Here is a 25,875-nt window from a genome sequence, read left to right as displayed (position 1 = left end):
AATTGTGATGAAATTGATATTCCTCATGAAGATATTGAAGATGAGGAATTCGGTGTGTCCTGAAGAAGATCAATCCGAAGACTTTGAAGCGTGAAGATTTATTCTACCTGTTTCATTTTCTTCACTCTTGATTCATAGGAACAACATACTGTTAAAGGGGGTCAAGGTAACACTTTGGAATGAATTTCCTCATGATGCTCAACCCAATCCTAATCCTACCAAAATCCTCAAGTGAGGAATATGAGAGACATGAGGACTCTCATAGTTCAGGTTCCCACCGTTGCCGCAATTCATGCCACATCACTGATCTTATCCACACCAACGGTCATATTATTTAAGGGCATTAATGTCAAATCATGTTGGGATGCTCCCAGGCTATAAATAGCCGCCCCACCCCACAACCATTAGCAGGTTGGCTGCTCCGCAAGAAACGGACACTTGTCGTTGAGAGCAACCCAAATTCCTCAGAGTCTTCGAGAGTAAATCATTAGTGAGGAAATACCCCAAACACCAAACTACAAACCAAAAACCAAGTGATTGAGCATCACTAAAGAATTTGTTCCTGTGTGGAAGTGCAGCCTTTTACCTTTGAGGACTATGCATCCTCTAGACGGTTAGGCGTCATGATCTAGAGCAATCCAGGTTCAATTGTGGATAGCTGGGTGACCAAGTTTGTGAGGGTTTGGAAGTCTGCCCTGAAGACTTACCACGAGTGTTGGGCGAGGACAGTGTGTTCTTATCTCAAGGAGAATACAGTAGGGACTGTGTGTCCCGGGACTGTGTGTCTTTTGGTTTCGATACCAAGCCACTCCAAACCATACGTACAACTATCACAGCAGTAGGAACTGGGTCATCAACCATTGTCTTCACTGTGATACGGGTTCTATTTCTTCAACTCTTTCAATTCCTCAATATTGTTTGTTGAAGATTTTCATTGTCACTGTTTGAAGAATTTGCTGAGGACTATCTCTGAAATTCCTCAACCTCAAATTCTTCATGCGAGTTAACCCTCACTTGTTGTCTCTGTGCCTACGTATTGTGCAAACTATTTTTCATATTCCTCATCTTGAAAACTGTTGTTTTGATACTTTGCACCCCTGATCATTTGCTATTTCCGCTGCAAGTTAGTCATCAGTGAGGAATTTCCTCAAAAGGAATTTCCTCAGTGATGAAATTCTAAAAATCTCCTATTCACCCCCTCTAGTCGATACAACGCACTTTCAATTGGTATCGGAGCAAGGTACTCTCTTGTTCTGTGTGATTTTGGTTGAACCACCTTGAGTTTTAGTTATGTCGACTGCACGCATGATCAAGGTTACTGCAGGATGTCCTACTTTCGAAGGAAAGGACTTTCCCTTCTGGAAGACCAAGTTGCAGATGCATCTACAAGCTATTGACAATGATCTCTCGTATATTGTGGAACATGGTGTTCCTCTCGTCACTGCTACTGTTTCTGCCGCTGATGTGAAGAAATTCAAGCAACTTGATTCTCAAGCGAAGAATATCATGTGTGGCCATCTGAGCAAAGGTCAGTATGGTAGAGTAAGCGCTTTGGGCTCAGCAAAACTAATCTGGGAAAGGCTATCCAAAGTAAATGAAGGAGTATCAACTCAGCGTGACTCTCGTGTTGATGTTCTTCGCAATCTCTTCAATCGCTTCAAGAGGCTTGACAATGAAAGTTGCCAAGATACCTTTGATCGCCTCACTGACATATCAAATGAACTGCAAGCACTAGGAGATCGAGACATTACTCACCATGAAGTCGTGAAGAAACAATTAAGATCTTTGGATTCATCATTTGATACTTTGGTTCTGATGATTCAAGAAAGACCAGCCTACAAGATGCTTGATCCTGCTGATATACTCGAAAGACTCAATACTCATGAATTCCAACAGGAAGAAAAGAGAGATCTATATGGACCAAGCTACTCTAGACCTCGTGCACTGAAGGCCAAAGCAATTTCCTCATCTGAAGAAGACTCGGACTGTAGCATTGATGATCCTAAAGAACTTGGACAGGAGCTAGCAATGCTCGTGAGGAAATTCCAGAAGTTTACAAGACGTGGCTGATGTGTACTATGCAAGCTTATCCTTCTAGATGTTGTTGGGCCTCCAAGTGCAGAGTTTGCGGCGGCGGAACTCCCGATCTAGGTTTCTTTTTGGGGGTTTCTGTATTTATAGGAATTTAAGGCGGTGAAATTACGTCGGTTGGGCCCACGAGGAGGTCACAAGCCTGCAAGGCGCGGCCTAGGGGGGTCGCGCCTCCTGGGCTTGTGACTCCCTCGTGGATCTTCTGGCCTTCTTCCAAAGCTTCGGGGGTCTCTTTTGGTCCAAAAAACATCATCGCAAAATTTTTATTCCATTTGGACTCCGTTTGATATTCTTCTTTGTAAAAGGCCAAAAACACGAAAAAAAATAGAAACTGGCACTTGGCACTGAGTTAATAGGTTAGTCCCAAAAAATATATAAAATAGCATATTCATGCATATAAAACATCCAAAGTTGACAAGACAATAGCATGGAACCATCAAAAATTATAGATACGTTGGAGACGTATCAAGCATCCCCAAGCTTATCTCCTGCTCATCCTCGAGTAGGGAAGTGATAAAGACCGAATTTTTGATGTGGAATGCTACCTAACATATTTGTTCTTTGTAACTTCGTTCTTGTGGCATGAATGTTCAGATCCGTAAGATTCAAAACAATAGTTTACTATTGACATGAAAACAATAATACTTCAAGCATACTAGCAAAGTAATCATGAACTTTTGAAATAACAAGGCCAAAGAAAGTTATCCCTACAAAATCATATAGTCTAGCTATGCTCCATCATCCCTACACAACGAATTTAAATCATGCACAACCCCGATATTGGCCAAGTAATTGTTTTTGCACTCTTACTTTCTCAAACTTTTTCAACTCCCATGCAATACATGAGCTTGAGCCATGGATATAGCACTATAGGTGGAATAGAGTGTGGTGCAGGTTGTGAGGCAAAAAGGAGGAGATCGTGACATTGACTCGACGTATCAATGGGCTATGGAGATGCCCATCAATAGATATCAATGTGAATGGGTAGGGATTGCCATGCAACGGATGCACTAGAGCTATAAGTGTTTGGAAGCACAAAAAGAAAACTAGTGGGTGTGCACCCAACTTGCTTGCTCACGAAGACCTAGGGCAATTTTGAGGAAGCCCGTCATTGGAATATACAGGAGAAGTTATAAAATGAAAATTCCCACTAGTATATGGAAGTGACAAAACAAGAGACTCTCTATCATGAAGAACATGGTGCTATTTTGAAGCACAAGTGTGGAAAAAGATAGTAGCATTGTCCCTTCTCTCTTTTTCTCTCTTTTTTCGTTTGGGCTCTTTGTCCTCTCTTTTTTCATTTTTTTTATTTCCTCACATGGGACAATGCTCTAATAATGATGATCATCACACTTTTATTTACTTATAAATCAATACTTAGAACAATGATGACTCTATATGAAATGCCTCCGGCAGTGTACCGGGATGTGCAACGATCTAGCTTAGCGTATGACGTTGAAACATCTCGCTAGCTATCTTACGATCATGCAATGGAAATATGAAAGTGACGACACATGTCATGAGACGAAACGGTGGGTGTTGCATGGCAATATATCTCGGAATGGCTATGAAAATGCCATAATAGGTAGGTATGGTGCCCGTTTTGAGGAAGGTATATGGTGGGTTTGTGCACCGGCGGAAGTTGCGCGGTACTAGAGAGGCTAGGAAAGGTGGAAGGTAAAAGTGCATCTATACCATGGACTCACATTAGTCATGAAGAACTCATATACTTATTGCGAAAGTTTTTATTAGTAATCGAAACAAAGTGCTAAACGCATACTCCTAGGGGAAGGGTTGGTAGGTGTTAACCATCGCGCGATCCTGACCACCACACAAAGGATGACAATCAATAAATCAATTATGCTCCGACTTCCTAACATAGCGGTTCACCATACGTGCATGCTACAGGAATAACTAACCTCAACACAAGTATTTCTAGATTCACAACACCCTACTAACATGACTCTAATATTACCATATCCATATCTCAAAACTAATTGTGAGGAATCAAACTTCTCTTACTGATCAATGCACTTGAATATGGAAGTTTTTATTATATCCTCTTTGGATGCCCATCATATTTAGGACTAATTTCATAGCACACGCCAATTACCAAGTTACTTAGAGAAAGCACTCTCAAAAAGATATAAGTGAAGATTGAGAGTTTTTATTTCTACAAAATATGACACCGCCGTGCTCTAAAAAGATTTAAGTGAAGCACTAGAGCAAAATTATCTAGCTCAAAAGATATAAGTGAAGCTCATTGAGTATTCTAGCAAATTCACGATGAGTGCATGTCCTCCTCAAAAAGGTGTGCAGCAAGGATGATTGTGACAAAACAAAAAACAAAGACTCCTATAATACACAACGCTCCAAGCAAAACACATATCATGTGGTGAATAAAAATATAGCTCCATGTAACGTTACCGATGGATTGAAGACGAAAGAGGGGATGTCTTCCCGGGGCATCCCCAAGCTTAGGCTTTTTGGTGTACTTTAATATGGCTTTGGGGTGCCTTGGGAATACCCAATATTAGGCTCTTTCCACTCCTTGTTCCATAGTCCATCGAAACTCAACCCAAAACTTGAAAACTTCACAACACAAAACTTAACGGAACTTCGTGAGATGGGTTAGTATGGTAACGAGCAAATCAATCACTTGGGTACTGTCAGGACAAGACTCATAATTATTTTCACACAATGCCTATTGTATCTTACTATTTCCACAATTTATATTACTCAATATAATCTATGGAAACACCAAAACAAGCAAACTATGCATTGAAAACAGAATCTGTCAAGAACAGAACAGTCTGTAATGATATGAACAATAACCATACTTCTGCACCTCCAAAAATTCTGAAACAATTATGAAACTTAGGGAAATTTGCATATCAATTAGAAGCAAAAAGAATCAGCTCAATATATATCTCTTGGTAGGAATGAAAAATAATTTCGTGAGCGCAAAGTTTCTGTCTTTTTCAGCATGATGAAACAACTATCACCCAAACTAATGATAAAGGCTTTCCTTGGCACTTTATTGAAAATAAGGCAATAAAACATGATTAATACAATGTATTAATCATTTTAACACACAAAAACAGTAAGGATACATATTGGGTTGTCTCCCAACAAGCACTTTCCTTTAATGCCTTTCAAGCTAGGCATGATGATTTCAATGATGCTCACATAAAAGATAAGGATTGAAACATAATGGAAGCATCATGGAGCATATGAATAGCACATTTAAGTCTAACCCACTTCCTATGCATAGGGATTTTGTGATCAAACAATTTATTGGAGCAAGAATCAACTAGCATAGGAAGATAAAACAAGCATAGCTTCAAAAATTTCAACACATGGAGAGGAAGCTTGATATTATTGCAATATGTAGAAGCATATGATCCTCTCTCATAATAATTTTCAGTACCATCATGAATGAATTCAACAATATAACCAGCACCTAAAGCATTCCTTTCATGATCTACAAGCATAGAAATTTTACTACTCTCCACAATAGCAAATTTATTCTCATGATTAATAGTGGGAGTATCGTAAAAGACTTGAGCACTACAAATTGTTTCCACATGAAAAGAGTGATGTTCAGTGAAAGGATACTCAAGAGTATGAGAAGTTTTATCATCCCTCTTCTTTATAGCATAAGTATCATCACAATAATCATCATAAATAGGGGGCATGCTTTCATCATAATAAATTTGATCATTCAAAGTGGGGGAACTAAAATGATCATCTTCATCAAACATAACATCCCCAAGCTTGTGGCTTTGCATATCATTAGCATCATGGGTATTCAAATAATTCATACTAACAACATTGCAATCATGCTCGTCATTCACATATTTTATTCCAAGCATTCTATGTAATTCTTCTTTTAGCACTTGAGCAAAATTTTCATTTCCATCATTTTTCACGAAAGACATTAAAAAGATGAAGCATATGAGGCAACCTTAATTCCATTTTTTTGTAGTTTTCTTTTATAGACTAAACTAGTGATAGAACAAGAAACTAAAATATTCAATTGCAAGATCTAAAAATATACCTTCAAGAACTAACCTCTCCGGCAACGGCGCCAGAAAAGAGCTTGATGTCTACTACGCAACCTTCTCCTTATAAACGTTGTTGGGCCTCCAAGTGCAGAGATTTGCGGCTCCGGAACTCCAGATCTAGGTTTCTTTTGGGGGGTTTCTGTATTTATAGGAATTTATGGCGGTGGAATTACGTCAGTTGGGCCCACGAGGAGGTCACAATCCTGCTAGGCGCGGCCTAGGGGGACGCGCCTCCTGGGCTTGTGACTCCCTCGTGGCTCTTCTGGCCTTCTTCCAAAGCTTCGGGGGTCTCTTTTGGTCCAAAAAAATCATCGCCAAAGTTTTATTCCATTTGGACTCCGTTTGATATTCTTCTCTGAAAAAGGTCAAAAACACGGAAAAAACAGAAACTGACAGTTGGCACTTTCATGATATAAAATAGCATATTCATGCATATAAAACATCCAAAGTTGACAAGATAATAGCATGGAACCATCAAAAATTATAGATACGTTGGAGACGTATCTGTGGCTAGTTTGCTAAATCTTCAAGAAGAGATATGAGGAAATCAGAATCTTCATCTGAGGACTACAAGAAAAGGACCTGCCACAAATGCAAGAAATCAGGTCACTATATTGTTGACTATCCTCGTTGGGTGAAGGAATCAAATAAGAAGAAATACAAGGATGAAAGTTCTGATGACTCAAAGAAAAAGAAGAAATCTTCAAAATCCTCATCCTCAAAGTCCTCATCGCACAAGAAGACAAGTTTCAGAAAGGCTCGGGCACTTATTGGCAAGGAAATGGATTCTAAGGCAGAATCTGAGGAATGTGATGAAGAGGAGGGTTCTGAAGAAGACTCAGAACCTGGACAGGCTAGTCTTGCACTAGGAACCACATTCGTCAACAAGTCAATCTTCAACCTTGAAGAAAATGACAACACCATCCACACTGATGACTATGCTGATGACTTCGCTCCAACCTATTGCTTCATGGCAAAAGGTTCAAAGGTACCGAATGATTCTTCCTCCTCTGATTCAAGTGACTGTGAACCTGATGATTATAAAAAGCCCAGTTACAGTAAACTTGCTATCATTGCAACTAAACAACAAACTGCCCTCGAAAAGCTTCAGAAACTGCTATATAGAAGTGATGACTTGTTGAATGATGAAATGAATCTTACCCAAATCCTCACAGAATATATGAAAAGTCTTCAGTCCAGATTTGATAATCTTCAAGATCGTCATGGCACACTCCTCGCTGATCATGAGAAACTTTCCTATGAATTTCTTCAAAGGAAACTTGATCTTGAGAAGCTGAGGATTTCTCATGATGATGTTCGTATGGAAAATGATTCATTACTCGCTCAACAGATCAGTGTCGCTCAGGTTGAATTCTTTCCTCCATGTCTTAAATGCATCGAACGTGAAAGTGCTAATTCTTCACCAGAATCATCAAATGCTTCTATTGCCACAAATTCTTTAACTACTCATGTGGTATCAAATTCCTCACTTGAGGGAACCACAAATGTCATTGATGAAAATGCAGGGCTGAAGGAATTGTATGTCACAGAAATGTACAAAAGTCTCAAAGGGCACCAAACCCTTTGCGATGTGCTCAAAAAGCAGATTTTGAACACGAACCCGAGGAAAGAAGGAATTGCCTTTGATAGGAAATTGAATGCTGATGGGTCATACTAGAAACCTGAGCAGTATCCCAAAACCTCATGGGTTGCTGCTAAAGGGCCTCCTGTTGATCCATCCAATCTAACATGCTTTGCATGTGAATTATCCTATTCCTCGGATGAGTCATTTGACACCAACTATAAACTGTTCAAAAATAAATTTGGTGAAGTATTTGCTCGATATGTTGGAACTAACTACAGGAATGGACCACCCCTGAGGAAAATTTGGGTCCCCAAAAGTTGCCTTGAAAATCTTCAGGTGAATGTCCTCATGACACCACCTATGAAGAATCTGAATCCCAGATCAAATTCCTCAGGAGGACCAAAGTCTTCAAGAGGATCAAAATCCTCAACTGGTCAAAACTATGCTCGTACCCGTGCTAATGCTTCTAATATGCAGGGAAATTACAAGGGACATGAATATGAGTATTACTCTTCAAATCATTATGTTCATAAATCCTCAAAGAATTTCTCTTCCTATTCATTTGAGTACTCTAACCCCCCTACTGTGAAGAGAAGTGCATTAGCTTCAATGCCCCCTTTCTCATATGGTGCTCACAGGATGATGAATTCTTTACCACCCCTTCAAATGTGGGTGGTGAAGAAATCTAACTAATCGCTTCTGCAGGACACGTCTCCAAATGAAAATCATCATCTGAAGAATTTGCTGGAGACCTGAGCAAAATGCTTGATAGGACGCAAGCTAACATTGATGAAATGAAAAACATTTCACACGTCCTCATAATTACTGTTTATGATGAAATTCCTATCTACTGAAATTGATATCATATTATTCAAGTATGAAGCATATGAGATGGTAAGCTGTACTAATTCATCTGCAGAATGACAAACCCAAGAGTACTGAGTGGGTTCTTGATAGTGGTTGCACACACCACATGACTGGTGACAAAAGTTTGGTGATGAATATGCCACTGACTCCATCACCCGTGAAGCAAATCACTTAAGCTGACAAAGGTAAAAGCAAGGTATTGGGACTTGGCAAAGTGGCTATTTCCAAGGACAAGCACATGGACAAAGTGATGCTTGTTGAATCCCTTGGGTTTAACCTCATGTCATTCTCAATGCTTTGTGATCTTGATATGGTTGTTATCTTTGGAAAATATAGATGTGTTGTCATCATGGAATCTGACAGATCCAAAGTCTTCGAAGGTGTTAGAAGAGGGGATTTGTACATTGTTGATTTCTCTACAGGTCCTCAACCAGCCACATGTTTACTAGCAAAAACTCAGAAGGGTGTCTATGGCATCGAAGACTTGGTCATACAGGCTTGAGGAATTTGCACACGCTGGCAAAGAAGAAGCATGGCATTGGCATTGAGTCAGTCAAATTCATCAAGGACCACCTCTGAGGTGCTTGTGAGTCTGAAAAAATGACCAGATCCAAACACCCCTCGAAGACTATCATGACTACTACTCGTCCATTTGAAGTGCTTCACATGGATCTATTTGGACCTACTCATTATGCCACTCTAACAAATGATGCATCTTTATATGGCTTTGTCATAGTTGACGATTATTCCAGATACACTTGGGTGCACATCATTTCGTATAAAACTGAAGTGCGGGAAGTCTTCAAACGATTTTCCTCAAGGGCCTCGACGAACTTCGGTGTCAAGATCAAACACATCAGGAGTGATAATGGGGCAGAATTCAAAAACACTGGTCTTGATGCTTATCTTGATGAACTTGGTATTACTCACGAACTGTGTGCTCCTTATACTCCTCAACAGAATGGCGTCATCGAAAGAAAGAACAGGACTCTGGTTGAGATGGCATGGAGCATGCTTGAAGAATATCAGACTCCTCGTCGTTTCTGGCCTGAAGCAATCAACACTGCTTGCCATATCATCAACAGGGTATATCTTCACAAATTCCTCAAGAAAACTTCATATGAACTCCTCACTGACAAGAAACTCAATGTAAGTTATTTCAAAGTCTTCGATGCAAAATGTTGGATTAGAGATCCTCACCATAATTCAAAGTTCGTACCTAAGGCACATGAGGGTTCTATGCTTGGTTACGGAAAGGGCTCGCACACCTACAGATTCTTCAACACATATCACAACAAGGTTGTTGAAACTGTAGATGTGCGGTTCGATAAAACTAATGGCTCACAAAGAGAGAAATTGTCTCCTGATCTAGATAAGTTGTCTCCTGAGGAAGCAATAAAGCTCAAAGCTACTGAAGACATTATTCATACTGAGGAAATTGCTGAATAAATCACTCCCAGCACTGATGAAAATCAAGAAGATGCACCTGAGGAAATTGCTCCAGAACAAATTCCTCAGCCCAGACGAAATCCTCAACCAGCTCATCCGAGGATTGCGAATGAAGTAGAACTTGACAAAATCCTCAATGACATCAACGCGCCAGGTCCTCCCACTCGCTCAAAACCTTCACACTTACTTAACTTTTGTGGGCATTCTTCTTTTGTGTCTATCACAGAACCTTCAAAGGTTGCTGAGGCTTTCATGGAACCTGAGTGGATTCAAGCCATGCAAGACGAACTTCTTCAATTCAAGATGAATGATGTATGGGATCTCGTCAAAAGACCAGATCCTCGCAAGCACAATATCATCGGCACCAAGTGGATTTTCCGAAACAAGCAAGATGAGGATGGTCAAGTGGTGAGGAATAAGGCACGACTTGTAGCCCAAGGCTACACACAGGTTGAAGGAATTGATTTCGATGAAACTTCTGCACCTGTTGCTAGACTTGAATCTATTCGAATACTACTTGCTTATGCTAATCATCATAACATTACCTTATATCAAATGGATGTGAAAAATGCATTCCTCAGTGGTAAGCTTGAGGAAGAAGTATATGTTGCTCAGCCCCCAGGTTTTGAGGATCCAAAGAATCCAGACAAAGTCTTCAGACTCTAAAAGGCGCTCTATGGTCTCAAGCAAGCCCCTCGGGCATGGTACGATACATTGAAGGAATTCCTCATGAAGAAAAGCTTCAAACCTAGTTCACTCGATCCAACTCTTTTCACAAAATCCTATGACAATGAACTATTTGTGTGCCAAATATATGTTGATGACATCATATTTGGTTATACTCACAAACGTTACAGTGATGAATTTGCTTACATGATGAGTGAAGAATATCAGATGTCTATGATGGGGGAGCTAAAATTCTTCTTAGGTCTTCAAATTTGTCAACAACGCAATGGCATCTTCATATCACAGGAGAAATACCTCAAGGATGTTCTGAGGAAATTCAACATGCATGAATGCAAAGGTGCCAAGACTCCCATGCCTACCAACGGCAACCTCTGCACTCACGAAAATGGTAAAGAATTTGATCAGCAGATATATCGCTCAATGATTGGCTCTTTACTGTATTTATGTGCGTCTAAGCCAGATATAATGCTTAGTGTTTGCATGTGTGCACGTTTTCAAGCAAAACCAAAGGAATCAAACCATAAGGCTGTGAAGCATATTCTTCGATAGTTAGCTCACACACCAACACTAGGATTATGGTACCCCAAGGGCTCAAATCTTCATCTTGTGGGATATTCTGATTCTAACAATGCTGGTGATCGTGTGGATCGCAAGTCAACTTCTCGCACTTGTCATTTCCTCGGAAGATCATTAGTCTGTTCGTCCTCAAAGAAGCAGAACTGTGTTTCTCTCTCTATTGCCGAAGCTGAGTTTATTGCTGCTGGATCATGTTGTGCTCAATTGCTATGGATGAAGCAAACCCTCAAGGACTATGGCATCAACCTGAAGAATGTGCCTCTCTACTGCGACAATGAGAGTGCAATCAAGATTGCATACAATCCAGTACAACACTCGAAGACTAAGCACTTCCAGATTCGTCATCATTTTCTTCGGGCCATGTCCTCAAGGGCAATATCATCATCGACCATGTGAAGACTGACGATCAACTAGCTGATATCTTCACTAAGCCCTTGGATCAGAAAAAGGTTTTGCAAGTTGCAGTGTGAGCTAAATATCTTAGAATCTTCAAATGTTTTATAAAAACATGCACACATCCTAACACTTATGCAAAATTGATGACTTAGATCTGCAACACACGAAGAATCGATTTTCTTCAACCAATGAAGAATATCACTCTTAGTGTGAGAAAATTAATGAAGAATTTGCTTCTCACGGCCCTACGACAATTGTACGCGGCGCCTGAAATCATCATTCTTATACGGTGGGTTATGCCACCACCCAACTTTGAAATTCCTCAAGTTGATTTTCTTCAAAATTGATTTTCCTCAAAGTTGTTTTTCTTCAAACTTGTTTTCCTTCAAAACTGAAATTCATCAACCTGACGCTTTGTCACAAAAAATCCTCAAGTTAGTCAAAATCTTCAAAACACTTGATGATTTACATTTGCCTAGATATATATATATATAGACTATGATTTCAAAATCTTCAACAACATTCACTTATAGCTATTTCTTCAATTTGATATTTCATCTAAGTGAATGTGATCGGACCCTACTCCCCCCATGCTTTACTCACCCAGTCTATTCAATTCTTCATATGCGTTCTACTTGAAACTTTGTTCAAAATACTCACTGTGTCCTTGTCAGCTGATGATTTTGCAACAAAATCCTCAAATCCTCAAAAATGATTTTTATATTGTTACACAGTAACTGAACCCCACTTCCCACGATCAGATAAGCAAGATCTCCACTGCTTTAAACTCTGGCTACACGTGTCATGCGGATACGAATAGGCAAGGGCAGTTCGGTACGAAAGTACCGACCGGACTTTTTCACCTGAGCTATAAATACGCCCTTACCACTTCTGTCCAAACTCTTCGTTCTCTCTCGACCTTCTCTCTGCCACTAGAAAAACCTAGCGCCGCCGCTAGAAATCTCGTCGCCGGCGAGGAAAAGCTTCATTGCCTCGACCTCTCCGTCGCTAAGCTCACGCCGGAAGCGGAACATCTTCACCTGCCGCTGCCGTAGCCGTCTTCTGCCGCCAAGTTAGGGCGCAGCGGACTCGAACCGAAGAGCATATACTGTTGCTCCCTATGTTCTTCGTGCTTGCCATATAGGGTAAATAAAAACCTATTTTTACTGTCTCTTTCGATCTACAATTTTACTTTAGATTCGAGAAATATGTTTCTCCTCAGTGTCTATCAACCTCGCACACTCTATTCCTCAAAAACTTGATGAATTTCACTAAGCCACTAAAATTCTTCACATGATTCCTCAATTGTGCAAATTTTCGAATCTGTACAACTCTGGAACCCAAGATCAGAGTGCTTAAACAAATTCCTCAACCCACTGGTCAAATTCCTCAACTTTTAAAAATTTCAATTTCTTAAAATCTGAGAACGCATATGACCTCTCCAAATTCGTCGCACCTATACTCTGTTCCCAGGTACAAAATGTCAGTTGATGAATCTCTAGGCTCTCATCAACTTAACTCATTTGCAACATTTCTCGAAGTAACTTTGCCAGTGTCATTAGAATCCTCAAGAGTGCAAATTCCTCAGCAAAAGACTCAGCTGAAGAAAATGGAAGATGGCAGAAAGCAAAAGGGTGGCAAGAAACTCGAACAAAACACTGCAATTGATATCCCTGAGGATATATACCTTGACTATTGCACGCCAGATGAGCAGGAACCAATTCCTAAGAGGAAAATCAGGCTTCAAAAGATGGAACGCAGGTGGGCTAAGGAGTGGAAGGAATACCGCTTCCTCACTCCAAAGTATGCGAAGAAATTCGCCCTCAAGCCACCTGGCAAAAGGCCTCCTCTCGAGGATCATCAGGTTGCACATCCTTCAAGCATCAAAACTATTGATGATTATCCTGAGGAGAAAGACAAACACTTATCTAAGCTTCATAAGAAAGCAGAAGCTGCAGTGAGGAAATTCAATGAGGAATCTGCTGCTACCACTGCAGCCACCTCTTGTGCTGCTGAAGCTTCTGGCACAGCTATTCCTCGAGTGAACTTGGGACAGAGAAACCAAAGGCTTCAAATCCTAAAGAACAATTGCTTCAGAAGGCTGCGCCTGCTCCAATACCCTCAACAACCACACAGGCTCCAAAGCGTGAACACAAGCATATTGTCAAGCAACATCCTTCTCACTCCAGCTTCTCTGTACCATCTGCCACGAGCTTAGAGACAAAGTCTTCACCAACACCTTTGAAGACTAAAATGATCGCTGGAAGAGGCATCAGACCCAGTCCAAGCAAAGTCATCAAAGTCCCTTATGCATCATAAGGAAGTGATGAATTTGATGATGAAACTCTTCGAGCCATCATCCAAAACAAGCAGGAACGCGTTGCACAAGCTTCAGGCAACGCTATTCCTATTTCCATGGACCCAAAGGTCTTGTTGGACTATGTCAATGTCTGGTATGATGACCCTAACACACCCATTGATGACTTGAAGCTTCCCGATGGTATCAGCCATATGGTGGCCACATTCATCAATGAGGCCAAATGGAAGGAGACGCAAGCCAAGCAAGCAAAGGCTGCAAAGCTGGAGAAGGAAAAATTCCTCACACAAAATCTCCTAAACCTGACGCCTGATGCTCTTGTGTCAACCCAGGCGGAACTGAAGACTTTGACCAACAAGTATACCAAACTATCTGATCGTCAAAGTCTCAAGACTAATTTCATCAAGTTTGCAACCAATGCAGTTGATGAATATAAAAAGAAGGTTGATCCTATAGCAAAACCAAAGCAGCCTGAGCAGTGTGAGCCCAGCTATTCTATTGAGCTCACGGAGGAAGATGATGTAGAAGAAACCCCTGCTGAGGAAATGCCTCAAGAAAGCCGTGCCAATGCACTAGTTATTGAGGAAATAGATAAGGACATTCCAGTTGATGAATCTGTGTCAGCTGATGAATCTGCTCCAGCTGAAGAAAATGCTTCAGCTGAGGAAACTGCCAGGACTGATACTGCACCAGCTCCTGAAGAGAAAATTCCTTCACCTCAATCCTCAAAGGTGAAGAAAATGGTTCTGTCTGCATCATATGTGAAGAAAACCAAGGCTGTCGAGAAAGAAGCAAAGAAAAGAAAAGCTTCTTTAACCCCGGAATCATCAGAGACCAATCGTCAAAAGACACTTGATGAAACTGCTCCACTGGATCTTGTGCCTCTAAAGGTAGCTCCATCATACACTATGGTCCCCTTCGGAATTGACTATGTCATTCTTGAAGAAGATGAGGAGATTCCAGTTGATGAGGAAATGAAGGACGCTAATTCTGACGAAACCATGGATGAGGAAATTCAAATTGATGATATTCCTCAATCCTTCATCCCTCACAAGAGGCCTGATGAACCCGCACAAGGATCGGCTGCAATGAAGATTTTGCCTCCTCCTCCAAGCAAATTCCTCATGATGAGGAAATCCAAGAAGAAAATCCTCAACCCGAGGAAAATTCTCAACCTGAGGAAAACCCTCAACCTGAAGCAAATCCTCAACCTGAGGTTTAGGCTAAAGAAAAATCCTCAACCTGAGGAACATGCTGAAGAAAATGCTCTTGCACCCAAACAGAAACTACTATTGTTGTCGTCAACACTGAAACGGCAATGATAGTATGTCCTCAAGAGAAGTAGCATAATCTTTAGCCTATGCAAAATCAGCCTTTTTCAAAGAGGCCAAAGTTTCAGAAGGAAGCGTTCTATGATGAACGTATGTCTTTCATGGGCGACAATCCTTATGACAAGCTTCGCATCAGGCACAGGAAGTTTTGGACAAGGACTCGGCTCAACTACTATGCCTCTGTGCTCTGTGGAAGAAACAAAATATTTTAGCACATGCATATTCCTCATGTTGAGTTGGAACAAATTCCTTCCTTCGCCCTAGTCCTCAACGTTCTTCATGAAGCCGGACTGCTACCTCTCTGCACAGATATCTGTGATTGGAACAGTGATATCATTCTTCAATTCTATGCAACTTTGCACATCTCTGGAGACCCGAAGGATACCAACACTTCGGTGCTGGACTGGATGACAAAGCACACACATTACAAAGCCCCTGCTACTGAGCTGCTACGAGTACTTTTGAGCCTGTTGAAGGAAAGGTCGATCGCAATCACAAATGGGTCAAACATCAATTCAGTGCCATTGTGAAAACCCTCAATGAGACTCAGAATGCAGCGAAGAAAAATCACTACTATCTTCATGAGGTTTTTGATCGAACCTGGGTGATACGTCTCAAACGTATCTATAATTTTTGATGGTTTCATGGTGTTATCTTGTCATCTTTGGATGTTTTATTTACCTTTTATATCTTTGTTGGGACTAACTTATTAATTCAGTGCCAAGTGCCAGTTCCTGTTTTTTCTTTATTTTTGGCTCTTTTCAGATCTGATTTTGGAACTGAGTCCAAACGGAATAAAATCCCCGAAATGAATTTTTCCCGAACGGAAGAAGATCAGTGGGCTTGTGGGACAAGCCAGGAGGGCTACAGGGAGCCTACAAGCCCCCACTCCGCCACGAGGGGGACGCGGCGGTGGGCAGGCTTGTGGCCTCCTTGGCGCCCCTTGACCTAGATCCTTGGCCTATATATTCCCTAAAATACAGAAAAAATCAGGGGATCCACGAAAATACTTTTCCGCCGCCGCAAGCTTCCGTTTTCGCGAGATCTCATCTAGAGACCCTTCCCAGTGCCCTGTCGGAGGTGACTTTGGAGTTGGAGGGCTTCTTCATCATCATCATCGCCCCTCCAATGACTCGTGAGTAGTTCACTTCAGACCTACGGGTCCGTAGTTAGTAGCTAGATGGCGTCTTCTCTCTCTTGGATCTTCAATACAAAGTTCTCCATGATCTTCATGGAGATCTATCCGATGTAATCTTCTTTGGCGGTGTGTTTGTCGAAATCCGATGAATTGTGGATTTGTGATCAGATTATCTATGATATATATTCGAGTCTTTGCTGATTTCTTATATGCATGATTTGATATCCTTGTAAGTCTCTCCGAGTCTTGGGTTTTGTTTGGCCAACTAGATCTATGATTCTTGCAATGGGAGAAGTGCTTGGTTTTGGGTTCTTACCATGTGGTGACCTTTCCCAGTGACAGTAGGGGCAGCAAGGCACACATTGAGTAGTTGCCATCAAGGGTAACAAGATGGGCATTGTCATTGATATGAGATTGTCCATCTACATCATGTCATCTTGCTTAAGGCGTTACTCTGTTCTTTTGGACTTAATACACTAGATGCATGCTGGATAGCGGTCGACGTGTGGAGTAATAGTAGTAGATGCGGAAAGTATCGGTCTACTTGTTTTGGACGTGATGCCTAGAGATATAATCATTGCCATAGATGATGTCACGACTTTGCGCGGTTCTATCAATTGCTCGACAATAATTTGTTCACCCACCGTCTACTTGCTTTCACGAGAGAAGCCACTAGTCAACACTACGGCCCTCGGGTCTATTCACATCTATCGTTTCCACCTCCACTTTTACTTTGCTTTGTTACTTTGTTGCTTTCAGTTGTCACTTGGCGAACAATCTATAAGGGATTGTCAACCCCTTCATAGCGTTGTGAGCAAGCTTTTTGTGTTTGTGCAGGCACTTGTGATACTCCTTCACTGGATCGATGCCTTGGTTCTCAAGCTGAGGGAAATACTTACCACCTCTGTGCTACATCACCCTTTCCGCTTCGAGGGAACACCAACGCAAGGCTCCAAGGCCACGGGGGAAATCCTTTGCATATTTGCCTAGGAAGTCCCTTAAGGCGTAGCCGTAGTAGAAGGATGCCTGGTGCCGTTGCTGAGGAGTATCAAGCAACACTCCTATTTCTGGCGCCGTTGGAAGGTCTTTTGTTGCAGTAGCAGAAGTATTTCTGGCGCCGTTGCCGGGGAAGGAGAGATCTATCCAAGTAGGCCTCACAAACTCATCTCCTACATTTACTTTTTTGCCAGTTGCCTCTCGTTTTCCTCTCCCCCACTTCACATTTTCCGTTTTCATTTGCCTTTCTCCTTTGCCTTTTTCATTTGCCGTTTTCATTTGCCTTTCTCCTTTGCCATTTTCTTTTGCCTTTGCCATTTTCCTTTGCCGGTTTTCTTGCTTGCTTGTGTGCTTGTTTGTTTGTTGAAGTCATCATGGCTGAAAACACCAAACTTTGCGACTTCTCGAGCACTAATAATAACGATTTTATTAGTACTCCGATTGCTCCCGCCATTAGTGCGGAATCGTATGAAATCAATGTAGCTTTGCTCAATATTGTTATGAAAGAGCAATTCTCTGGCCTTCCTAGTGAAGATGCCGCATCCCATATCAATACCTTCATTGAGCTTTGTGATATGCAAAAGAAAAGAGATGTGGATAATGACGTGATTAAGTTGAAACTTTTTCCTTTCTCGTTGCGAGATCGCGCAAAAACTTGGTTTTCTTCTTTGCCTAAAAATAGTATCAATTCTTGGGATAAGTGCAAATATGCTTACATATCCAAGTATTTTCCGCCGGCTAAGATCATCCAGGTTGCTAGTAGAAACGCTACTGTAGATCCTAATGAAATGCCACTATCTTCCTTGATTGAGAGTAGCAACGCTAGTTTGGACGTGAATTTTGTTGGTAGGAACAATTTTGGCAACAGCAATGCTTTTAGAGGAAACTATGTTCCTAGGCCTTTTCCTAGTAACTCCTCTAACAATTATGGCAATTCCTACAACAACACTTATGGAAATCACAACAAATTACCCTCTGATTTAGAGAGTAATATCAAAGAGTTCATCAACTCTCAAAAGATTTTCAATGCGTCCATAAAGGAAAAACTACTCAAAATACACGATTTGGCTAAGAGCGTTGATAGGATGTCTTGTGATATTGATGCTTTGAAAGTTAGATGCGCTGCTCCCAAGGTCAACTTGGATGAAACTTTGAAAGCTATGCGTATCTCCATGAATGAGAGCAAAGAAAGAACCGCCCAAATTCACGCTAGACATGAATGGTTTAAAAGGGTGCGTTCTAGTGATGCAAATCACGAAGATCTTAAAGTGCTTGGTGTGTCTCCTCTTTAATCTTTGTTTTCGCGTGTCAAACCTTTTGATGGAGGGGCTGGATATGAATCCACTTTGGTTGAAAAACGCCCCAATGATTCGGAGTCCACCCACCTTGATGATAAAGGTGTGGAGAGTGGAGTAGAAGAAATCAAAATTTTGGGCAGTAATGAAACTCCCACTTTGGATTTCAAGGAATTTAATTATGATAATTGCTCCTTGTTTGAATGCATTTCTTTGATGCAATCCATTGCAAACTCTCCACATGCTTACAGCCAAAGCAAAGCCTTGACCGCGCATATCGTAGATGCTATGATGAAATCTCTTGAAGAGAAGCTCGAACTAGAAGTCTCTATACCTAGAAAACTTCATGATGAGTGGGAACCTACTATCAAAATCAAGATCAAAAACTATGAGTGCAATGCTTTGTGTGATTTGGGTGCTAGTGTTTCCGCGGTTCCAAAGTCTTTATGTGATACTCTTGGTTTTCATGAGATTGAAGAGTGTTCTCTTAATTTGCATCTTGCGGATTCTACTGTCAAGAAACGCATGGGAAGGATCCATGATGTTCTTATTGTTGCAAATAAGAACTATGTACCTGTGGATTTCATTGTACTTGACATAGATTGCAATCCTTCATGTCCCATTATTCTTGGTAGACCTTTCCTAAGGACTATTGGTGCTATCATCGATATGAAGGAAGGGAATATTAGATTTCAATTTCCTTTGAAGAATGGCATGGAGCACTTTCCTAGAAATAAAATAATATTGCCTTATGAATCTATGATGAGGGCTACTTATGGTTTGAGCACCAAAGATGACTATACATGATTCCATCACCTTTCGCCTAGCTAAGGGCGTTAAACAAAAGCGCTTGTTGGGAGGCAACCCAACGAATCTATCCTTTTTCTTTCTGTTTTGTATTTTTCACACTTTCACAATTCTGTTATGATTGTGTTTTTTGTGTTTCTTTTTGTGTTTGTGCCAAGCAAAACCGTTATGATTAGTCTTGGGGATGATCGTTTGGTCATGCTGGAAAAGACAGAAACTTTCTGCTCACGAAAAGAATTTTCATTTTTTTCTGTAAGAGCTTTTGAGTTGATTCTTTTTGCTGATTATTTCTACGCAAATTCTTCAGACTGTCGTAATTTGTCAGAATTTTTGAAGTACAAGAAGTATATATACAGATTGCTATAGACTGGTCAGCTGTTAACAGATTCTGTTTTTATTGTGTTGGTTGCTTATTTTGATGAAACTATGGATAGTATCGGGGGGAATTAGCCATGGAAGACTGAAAATACAGTAACCCAACATCAGCATAAGTATAATTTAAGTTTGCTACAGTGCCTACGGAAGTGGTGGTTTGCTTTCTCATACTAATGTTATCACGAGTTTCTGTTTAAGTTTCGTGTTGTGAAGTTTTCAAGTTTTGGGTGAAGTTCTTATAGACAAAGAGATAAAGAGTGGCAAGAGTTCAAGTTTGGGGATGCCCAAGGCACCCCAAGAGATTCAAGGATGTCGTAAAAGCCTAAGCTTGGGGATGCCCCGGGAAGGCATCCCCTCTCTCTCGTCTTCAATCCATCGGTAACGTTACTTGGGGCTATATTTTTATTCACCACATGTTATGTGTTTTTGCTTGGAGCGTCTTGTATCGTAGGAGTCTTTTATTTTTGTTGTGTCACAATCATCCTTGCTGCACACCTAGAGAGAGAGACATCACTCGCCGTGATTTTGTCGAGCTTCACTTATATCTTTTGGTAGATAATACAGCTCACATGTGCTTCACTTATATCTTTTGAGCTAGATACTTTTTCTCTATGTGCTTCACTTATATCTTTTAGAGCGCAGTGGTGCGTGGCTTCGTAGTTGATCTATGCTTTGAAAGTAGTCTCAAAAGGGGTAGTTATCCAAAGGGATACGAAAACTTCCACCTTCATGTGCATTGAATAGTTAGAGAAGTTTGATTCATCTCAATTAGTTTTGAGTTATGGTTATGGTAATATTGAAGTTATGCTAGTAAGGTGTTGTGGATCTAGAAATACTTGTGTTGAAGTTAGTGATTCACGAAGCATGCACGTATGGTGAACTGCTATGTGATGAAATCTGAGCATGATTAGTCTATTGACTGTCATCCTTTGCGTGGCGGTCGGGATCGCGCGATGGTTTATACCTACCAACCCTTCCCCTAGGAGTATGCGTTGAATGCTTTGTTTCGATTACTACTAAAACTTTTGCAACAAGTATATGAGTTCTTCATGACTAATGTTGATTCCATGGTTTAGATGCACTTTCGCCTTCCACCATCACTATCTTCTTAGTGTCGTGCACCTTTCGCCGGTGCACAAAACCCACCATTAGCCTCCCTCAAAACAGCCACCATACCTACCTACTATGGCTTTTTCAAAGTCATTCCGAGATATATTTCCATGCAACTACCACCATGACATGTGCCATCACGTTTACATTGCCATTGCATGATCGTATGATAGCTAGCATGATGTTTCCATTAATGTCTATGCCATGCTAGATCATTGCCACGGTACACTACCGAAGGCATTCCATATAGAGTCATTATTACTCTAAGTTATGAGTTGTAAGTGTGATGATCATCATTGATGGAGCATTGTCCCATGTGAGAAAATAAAATAGGCCAAAGAAGCCCACCAAAAAAAGAGGCCAAAGAGCCCACCCAAAAAAAGAGAGAAAAAGAGAGAAGGGACAATGTTACCACTTTTCCACACTTGTGCATATTAAGCACCATGATCTTCATGATTGAGAGTCTCTCGTTTTGTCACCGCCATATAGCTAGTGGGAAATTTTCATTTTATAACTTGGCTTGTATATTCCAATGATAGGCTTCCTCAAAATTGCCTTAGGTCTTCGTGAGCAAGCAAGTTGGATGCACACCCACTAGTTTTCTTTAAGAGCTTTCGCTTACTCTTAGCTCTAGTGCATCATTTGTATGGCAATCCCTACTCATTCACATTGATATCTTTTGATGAGTGATACGTCCATTTTGCATCATGCTTTCATGTTGATATTTATTGCTTCTTGGGCTGTTATATTACTTGTGGTACCATATTTATGCCTTTTCTCTCTTATTTTGCAAGGATTATTTGAAGAGGGAGAATTCAGGCAGCTGGAATTCTGGACTGGAAAAGGAGCAAATCCTAGTCTAATATTCTGCACATCTCCAAATGCCCTGAAAATTTACATGGATTTTTTCTGGAATATACTAAAAATACTAAGTGAAAGAACTACCGGAGGGGGGCCACCAGGCCCCCCAAGCTTTCCCACCGCCACCACCACCCTAGTGGCGCAGGGCAAGCTTGTGGACAGCCCACTGGCCCACTAGCCCCCCTCTTTTGCTATATGATGTGTCCTGACATGGAAAAATCATAAGGGAGCTTTTTCGTGGTTCCGCCGCCGCCACGGGGCGGAACTTGAGGAGATCCAATCTAGAGCTCCGGTAGGATGATCCTGCCGGGGAAATTTCCCTCCCGGAGGGGGGAATTGTCGCCATCGTCATCACCAACACTCCTCTCGTCGGAGGGGAGGCATCTTCATCAACATCTTCATCAACACCATCTCCTCTCCAATCCCTAGTTCATCTCTTGTAACCAATCTTCGTCTCGCAACTCGGATTGGTACTTGTAAGGTTGCTAGTAGTGTTGATTACTCTTTGTAGTTGATGCTTGTTGGATTACTTGGTGGAAGAGTTTATATTCAGATCCTTGATATTCGTTCGGTATTTTGATATGTTGTATGTTGTTTTTCCTCTAGTGGTGTTATGTGAACATCGACTACATAACACTTCACCATATTTGGGCCTAGAGGAAGGCATTGGGAAGTAGTAAGTAGATCATGGGTTGCTGGAGTGACAGAAGCTTAAACCCGAGTTATGTGCTGCTTCGTGAGGGGCTGATTTGGATCCACTAGTTTAATACTATGGTTAGACTTTGTCTTAATTCTTCTTTTGTAGTTGCGGATGCTTGCGAGAGAGGTTAATCATAAGTGGGATGCTTGTCCAAGTAAGGTCAGTACCCAAGCGCCGGTCCACCCACATATCAAACTATCAAAGTAACGAATGCGAATCATATGAACATGATGAAACTAGCATGACAGAAATTCCCGTGTGTCCTCGGGAGCGTTTTTCCTCCTATAAGACTTTGTTCAGGCTTGTCCCTTGCTACAAAAGGGATTGGGCCACTTGCTGCACTGTTGCTACTACTTGTTACTTGTTACTCTTTGCTTGCTATGTTTCACCTCGCTACACAATCACTTGTTACTGCTACTTTCAGTGCTTGCAGTTATTACCTTGCTGAAATCCGTTTATCAGAGCCTTCTGCTCCTCGTTGGGTTCGACACTCTTACTTCTCGAAAGGACTACGATTGATCCCCTATACTTGTGGGTCATCAAGACTCTTTTCTGGCGCCGTTGCCGGGGAGTGAAGCGCCTTTGGTAAGTGGAAATTGGTAAGGAAACATTTTTGTACTGTGCTGAAATTTGTTGTCACTTGTCACTATGGAAACTCTTCCTTTGAGGAGTTTGTTCGGGGTATCTTCACCATGAACGGAAGCACGAGGAGTTGCTCCTCAACCTGAGGTACCTACTGAAAATATCTTTTATGAAATTCCTTTGGGTATGCTTGAGAAACTGCTGGCTAATCCTTTTACACGAGATGGATCTTCACATCCAGACTTTCATCTAATCTATGTAGATGAAGTTTGTGGTTTATTTAGGCTTGCATGTTTGCCCGAGAATGAGGTAAAGAAGAAAGACTTTCCTTTATCTTTGAAGGATAAGGCGTTGACATGGTATAGGCTATGTGATGATACTGGATCATGGAGCTACAATCTGTTGAAATTGGAATTTCATCAAAAGTTCTATCCCATGCATTTAGTACATCGTGATCGGAACTTTATTTATAAATTTTGGCCTCGTGACAGGGAAAGCATAGCTCAAGCTTGGGGGAGGCTCAAATCAAAGCTATATTCATGCCCCAATCATGAGCTCTCGAGAGAAATCATCACTCAAAACTTTTATGCTCGGCTTTCTCATGAAGATCGTACCATGCTTGACACTTCTTGTGCCGGTTCTTTTATGAAGAAGGATATTGATCACAAGTGGAATTTATTGGAGAGAATCAAGCGCAACTCTGAAGATTGGGAGCTGGAGGAAGGTAAGGACTCAGGTATGAATTTCCAGTTTGATTGCGTTAAATCTTTTGTTGAGACAAACACTTCTAGAGATTTTAGCGCTAAGTATGGACTTGACTCTGAGATAGTAGCTTCTCTATGTGAATCTTTTGCTTCTCATGTTGATCTTCCCAAAGAGAAGTGGTTTAAATATCATCCTCCTATAGAAAGCAACATAGCCAAAACCAATCTAGTTGAGGAGAAAATCATAGCTTTTAGTGATCCTGTTGTCCCTTGTGCTTACACTAAGAAACCACCATACCCTGCTAGGATAAAGGATTATTCTAAAGCTCCAACTGTGATACGTATCGGTTACATTAGACCACTTGCACCCCCTGAGGAGATTAGAGTTGAACCTAGTGTTGCTATTATCAAAGATCTCTTAGTCGAAGACATAGACAGACATGTTATCAAATTCTGTGAGGACTCCGCTAGAATTACTAAACCGCACGTGAAAGACAAGCACGGACCTGTAGTTGGCCTGCCCGTTGTTTCTGTTAAGATAGGAGATCACTGTTATCATGGTTTATGTAATATGGGAGCTAGTGTTAGTGCAATACCCTGTTCTCTCTATGATGAAATCAAAGATGAGATTGCACATGCTGAGTTAGAACCCATTGATGTCACTATTACACTAGATAATAGAGACACTGTGACCTCTGGGAATTGTGAGAGACGTAGAAGTCCTGTGTGGTAAGACGAAGTATCCTACTGATTTCCTCGTCCTTGGTACTGCACAAGATAGCTTTTGTCCCATCATATTTGGTAGACCCTTTCTCAACACTGTCAATGCTCACATTGATTGCATTAAGCAGACTGTCACAGTATGTTTCGAGGGTGTGTCTCATGAATTTAACTTCTCTAAGTTTGGAAGACAACCCCATGAAAGAGAGTCGTCTGGTAGGGATGAAATCATTGCTCTTGCTTCTGTTGTCGTACCTCCTACGGATCCTTTAGAGCAATATCTGTTTGAGCATGAAAATGATATGCATATGGAGGAGAGAAATGAGATAGATAGAATTGTCTTAGAACAGTGTCCTATTCTCAAGAATAATCTGCCTGTTGAACAGCTTGGGGATCCTCCCCCACCAAAGGGTGATCCTGTGTTCGAGCTTAAACAGCTGTCGGATACTCTTAAGTATGCCTATCTTGATGAGAAGGAGATATATCATGTCATTATTAGTGCTCTCCTCTCAGAGCGCGAAGAGAAGAAGTTACTAAAAACTCTGAGAAAGCACCGCGGTGCTATTGGATATACTCTTGATGATCTTAAGGGTATTAGTCCTACTCTATGTCAGCACAAGATTAAAACCGATCCTGACTTTAAACCAGTTGTTGATCATCAAAGGAGATTAAATCCTAAGATGAAAGAGGTTGTTAAGAAAGAAATATTAAAGCTTCTGGAAGCAGGAATCATTTATCCTGTTGCTCATAGTGATTGGGTAAGTCTAGTACATTGCGTACCTAAGAAGGGAGGTATCACCGTCGTTCCTAACGATAAGGATGAGCTAATCCCACAAAGGATTATTACCGGCTATAGAATGGTGATAGACTTCCGGAAACTGAACAAGGCAACCAGGAAAGATCATTATCCTTTGTCGTTCATCCACCAAATGCTAGAAAGGCTATCAAAGCACACACACTTCTGCTTTCTAGACGGTTATTCAGGTTTCTCGCAAATACCTGTTGCACAATCTGATCAAGAGAAAACCACTTTCACCTTCCCTTTCGGTACCTTTGCCTATAGACGTATGCCTTTTGGCTTATGTAATGCACCTGCCACCTTCCAAAGATGTATGATGTCTATATTCTCTGACTTTTGGGAAAAGATTGTCGAGGTTTTCATGGATGACCTCTCCGTTTACGGGTCTTCCTTTGATGATTGCCTCAGCAACCTTGATCGAG

This window comes from Hordeum vulgare, chromosome 4H (assembly GCF_904849725.1).
Source record: "Hordeum vulgare subsp. vulgare chromosome 4H, MorexV3_pseudomolecules_assembly, whole genome shotgun sequence".
NCBI classification, from domain to species: domain Eukaryota; kingdom Viridiplantae; phylum Streptophyta; class Magnoliopsida; order Poales; family Poaceae; genus Hordeum; species Hordeum vulgare.
This window is presented reverse-complemented; position numbering follows the sequence as displayed.